A 6,000-nucleotide genomic window follows, 5' to 3' on the forward strand; every position below is an offset into this window, starting at 1 on the left:
CACGCGCACGCACGCCATTAGGAAGCTTTCTCCGCAATTCTGCTCAATGCCAATAACGAACTATAGACGAGGCACATACCATTTTAGATCTTAGCACACATAACGCCTCAAAACATAACTTCATACAATTATATCTTTGTTGTTCAACTCCGCACAGATGTTCAAGTTACGTAAGGGTCGTCCGTATATAACCGAGCCTGGAACAGTCACTCGCGTTGCTAAAGCCATGAACACTATACACTTCGGATACCGTGGAATCACCACCTGGTTCCGTTAGTGCTCTCATAAGTCAAGCAAGGGTTGGTGCAGATGAGGTCTTACTCGCGTCTTTACGGGGATCATACTATTCATAAATACGAAAGATATGAATTTGTATACGTTGTGTATGACACATAATATGTAATCGATAATCGGTTTTCGAATGCCAACTTTGCTCTCCTTCATTCTTAGGTTCTGTTCCGAGTTTAGTATTTGCAGCCCTTCTTTAGCAGCAGAACCGTCTGGAAGAAAGAGGAAGTGGGGGCTAAATGGAATCATCTTAATCTGGATTTGTACCGACGTGTGACGACGTATACATTTAGGTTTGAACAGCACAAGCGGCTGTTCCTTCGGCTTGTTAACGATCGGAATGGAGGGAGTCCAGGACAACGAGTGTCCACTGTAGGTGAATGAGATCATGAATATAGGAGGACATATGTTTGTGGTAAGGGGAACAGTACTGATGGTCATCAGTATACAGGAATGGGTAGTGAACAGCACAGGTAGTTGTTCCTTTTATTCGTTTACGATTGGAGTGTCCAGAACACCGAGTGTTCACTTAGGTACATGAAATCATGTATATAGGTAGATATATGCATGTGCTTTGGGTGACAGTACTGATGACCATCAATGTATAGGTATACTATCTCCCAGGATCGTCCAAACACCTGCGAAATCAGGTCGGGGGTTATATGACAAACAATATTGTCTTACCTGAGTTTCCCGAGGACATGTAATGTTATACACTGAGAAACTGTAATTTTAACGTCTTTCATACCGACATTATTTGTTTATCAATGACATATCTATTGGTAGTTTGGCATCTGCACGAACTGAAGGTATGCGTGTTGAATACTTGACAAAATGCCAGATCGTAAGATAAGATAATGCGGTAAAAGTCAATAGGTTCCTTTCAGAGTGTTAGTTGAATCAGATAGTTGAATCAGTTATTAAAGTAATGAAAACATATTTACTGTTGATCATTGTGTACTCAGTTCAGTTCGACGAAGTCCACTGTGGAACGTGTGAGTTCACGACTAGGAAGTAATTAATATATTTTTTCTATTTTGAGATCACGATTCTAAGGACCCTTCAGAACGTAAACTCAGCTATGTCGTCAGAAGAAAAAGGAAAATATAAATATCAGTTAACTAACTCTGATATTTCTCACCGTCGTCGTAACGGCGCGCCCTTTATTCAAGCTATATGGCAACGACATGTAAATGATCGAGCCTAGACCACATGATCCAGTGATCAACGGCAAGTGTCAACCAAGTTAGCAAGACTGACCACCTGATCCCGTTAGTCTCCTTTTACGGCAAGCATTGGTTACAAATTCCAACCTGAATTTTCACGGGTCTTGTTTAGGAAGGTTTCAGTATAGTACAGTGCCAGGTAGACGCACAGACACGTCTACCGCGACGTCAGTGATGCATGAGCATCCGTCCCCATAAACATCGTCACGACATCGCGAACAGACCGGAAATCTCTCATAAATAATGCTGGACTTTTCAAGCACTAGAGCATCTAGCGATCGTGACCGCACAGTCGTAAGAAAGCAGTATTCCGGTTTTTATTTTGATCTACACCGACCGTGACATTGTGCCTCACGTTGACGAGGACGCAAGCTGTGTTAATGTACTGAAGATCAAGGCCTGAATTAATCAGGGTTATATACCTTAACGTGATTATGATGTTTAATGGTGTTTTGTTTCTTCCCATCGAGTGACTCAAACAATGTACTCAGCCACCATGGAGATATTTGATGGTAGTTAAGAGAGGAACGTGTGGTTGGTTATGTGGGTGATCGAGTGGGGTTCAACGCCACTTTGAGCATCATTAGCCGTACATTAGGGCGTGTCTGCATTATGTGGGAGCAAGGACCGAAGTAATGCTGGCCTCAAACGTCTTCCACTTTAGTGCAACCTACATGCACTCTAATGATGCAGATAAACCCAGAACGAGAAAAATCGAACCTAGATTCGAACCAACAATCGCAGGTTCTGCCGTGCCAAAGGGACGCAGTTCTGCAGGGTGGCTCCTTGGACGATTTGGCTACCAGGTCCCCTGTATATTTATTCAGAAGTGTAGAGTAAACTTTTTCATCAAGCAGATGAACCAGTGACTGATATCATGAGCATGGATTTACGTCGTTGTGAGTCGTTGACATCGAGCCAGACCCCAGGGTAAGTCGCGTCTTGCGACGAACAGAGACTGTGTGTACCCCTCGGAGATCGTGATCTTGGTACAGTCGCTTCAATGCCCAGGAGCTTTTTGCTTTCATGTTTAATCGATGCTAAAATAGACATATTATCAAGGTCGTGGCATTTTACTCGATTAATCAAACTAAATCGATTTTATACGTTTATGCACGAAAAAAGTAAACGGAAAATTACCGTGATGGTACGTTTAGAGCAGTTGTGAGTCGGTCACAACGCATACATAATTCTGTAATATTCCTCCTCAACGTCCACGCAGATTCAACAAGGAATTTACATACTGCCTAGGCAGTTCTCCCTGCCGGAAATACCCCGATTATAATCATCATCAGGGACGAGGGAAGGGTTCTGGGCGCTTATGGTGAAAGCGTCCTCATGTGACATTGGCTACCCGTGTTCTATTCTCGGCAGGGGTTCAAACATGTAAAGTCAATTTCTGACATTCATGGAGTATTGGTAAGGGCAGCGAAAACCCACACCCATTCACTCTTATCATCACAACATCACAACTATCACCATTATCATCGTCGTCTTCATCACCATCACCATCACCATCACCATCACCATCGTCGTAGGTAGCACCGTCATCATCATCATTTGAAGCGTTGACGAAACAGACTACAATGGCAATGCTGGAAGGGTGATATTGGTAGGCAAGTCCTGAATTGTACAGGATAAATGGTTTTCTGTTGTGTTTTAATTCAAAAAGCACCAGTTGGTTCCAAAGAAGAACGCTAGATTTTTGGTTGTAAAATTAATTGCTGAAGCTGTTTCCCCCAAACCTCCAATCACGTAAATCGCCATCAGGATACGTAACGGTTGACATGGGAGGGGTCAGCTGAGTTTCTTAGTACTCCTTTAATCTCCCTTCAACGCGAGAAGAAAATTGGCTCTTGCGTGTTAATTTCATTGATATTGTGCTACTCTGCCTGTTGATGGGAATCCGAGTGTTAGCCCCATCAACGCCAAGAAGGCACACACTGTTGTTTGGTTTCTCTACACACACCTTAGCTCATGTATATTTATTGAAAGCAGCGAGACGTGCTAATGCTGGACCTCTTCTCAAGATGGCCGTTCAGGAAGTAGAAAATGCCCCAGTCTTGTTGTGTGTATCAATATGCGAGTTTGTATTTCTACGCCGAGTTACTGACGTTTGCAGCAAATATCGAAACAGTTAACACGTAGCGGAATCCGACCTCGGCACTAACCATCAAATTGCCTGTCTAAAGTTTGCACACAGAACATTCACTTAATATTAACAGGCATTCCTCCGACATTTCGGCAATTAAAGGTTTCCGTTTGACCAGTGGCCTGGGAAATTAAATTTGCGGATGGATTTCGGAGGTAATTGGGCATGTGAACTGGACATTTAGCAGTTGACGTCTATGCCAGACGGTGTGCTGAAGGAATACTTTCAGACATTTTATTGTGCTGTTTTTCTGGTGTGTAAATCTGACGTGTATATGCATAAATATAACACCTCCTGTGCAAGAACAGGTAGATTCGTTCTGACAAAACAAGACTAATGAACAGTTGAACGCTGACGTACAATCGACAGAGAATTATCCACGCCGAAACTGAAGATTTCATTACCCGCATGAATGTCGTTTCTTTGCTCAGTATAATTCATAACGGTAACTGTACGTTAGTGTTAGTTATCAAACAACACAATATTACTGTTGTATAAATTCTCCAACCGTCAAGATATTTGATTTCAATAAAAAGTTGATTACACTCATTAGTGATATTGTTGATGCATTCATTCCTAAAACAGGACCCTGGATTCGAATCCCGGATTATGTTTCTTGGTTTGTCTGTTACGCTGGTAACGCCAGTATTAACTAACGGATAATCACCTAGATTTTCGAAGCTCTTTCAGCGCTAAGATAGTAGTCAGTTAATGTTAATGTATGGCACTTACCACTATCATAGAGCTAAGAGAGCTTCGAAAATATTGGTCCAGTCCTAAAAATCTAGGCCCAGCCTGGGCCTATATTTTCGAAGCTCTCTTAGCGCTAATATTGTCGTAAGTTAATGTTAATATATGGCACTTACGATGCTCTTAGCGCCAAGAGAGCTACGAAAATCTAGGCCCAGGCCTCACTTACAGAAAGCGATCTTAGCGCTACAATGATTGTAACTCCCATTATGAAACACAGGCAGGCAGTCGTAGCGCTAAGATCGCTTGGCCTCTGAGGCTCCTTTCACAAAGCACTAGCAAGGTGATAGTAAGTCACCAAGGTAACCTTAGCGCAATGTGAAAGAATTGGACTTTAGGTTGACCTTAGTAAGGTTGCTTCGTGAAAGGAATCCAAGAAATATATGGATCTGAAACTGAAGTGAACACATCCCCGGCAGGATAGCCTTCTGGTTAAAGCGTTATGATATTTTATTCAAACAGTAATTAGCATCGTCACAAATAAAGAATACTCTCACATACGTTTTATTTAACAGCGGATCTCTGGCCTAGAGAAGAAAAAAAACAGAATACATGTATACAATTAAAAAGATAACAAAGAAGACATTGATTTTTATCTGCAAAGTATATCTCTCATACATAAAACTTGTCTCTTTCGTTTCAGACTTATCACCTCCTACTCGTTGAAGCAGGTAGATTGCACAATGCTTACGAAAGAAAACACATATGATGCACGTCTAACGATACTGCACAAGACAACCATTGTGTTACATTATGTTACATTTTAATGAAACATGGTGACTTTACCGTATTACAGTAATCTGACATCAGTTTTCAAAATTATTTCAATATTCAAACATTGCTGCATTGTCTACTCTGAGGGCGCTGTCTCAGGTCTGTCTCCACACTAAAATATAACAACCGGTTTTGCATTTAGCCGTCATGTCATAAAACAATGGATCTTTGTGCGGCCCTCATTATGCCAGATTAATACCTTTGTGGTTAGTTCTTGTGGGTGGTGCCACGGGGGTGTTATTTTAAAAGACATTAAAATATGGTACTTGTTATTGCCCTGCCAGATGTTCGGCATTCAGGGAATAAACACAGGCCTGGTAGACTCTGAGTGCAGGATCCATGTTAAACTAGGCACTGCTATCGTACTGGTCTACAACTATAAAATCACCCTTAGCAGACGCACTGACACATACATTCATAAAATGCTTCATAAATGCACAAAGCATGTAAACATTAAAAACCCACTGGAAATTTTCTTCTGTATATGATCTTTTCTGTGTTCTTGTCTACCTCTTTCAATCCACAGATAAAAATAACTGTCATAATTAGCTATTTCCACGTTTCCCAAACCTTTTGCAATTGAGACCAAGAGCCAAGATGGTTTTAATCCATTAGTTCCTTACTCCCCTATATGATGCAGATTAATGCTGAATGTACAAAAAAAACACACAAAAAAAACACAACAGAAAAAACAACCAGAGACAGTTGCTATTTGACTCAACTTCGCCAAGTCTATTACTAGCAAAAGCAGTTTTAATGTATATTTTACATCTGGTTATTACGCTGTTGTTCCCGATTGATTGATAACAC

Source organism: Haliotis asinina, chromosome 6 (genome assembly GCF_037392515.1).
Source record: "Haliotis asinina isolate JCU_RB_2024 chromosome 6, JCU_Hal_asi_v2, whole genome shotgun sequence".
Lineage (NCBI taxonomy): Eukaryota > Metazoa > Mollusca > Gastropoda > Lepetellida > Haliotidae > Haliotis > Haliotis asinina.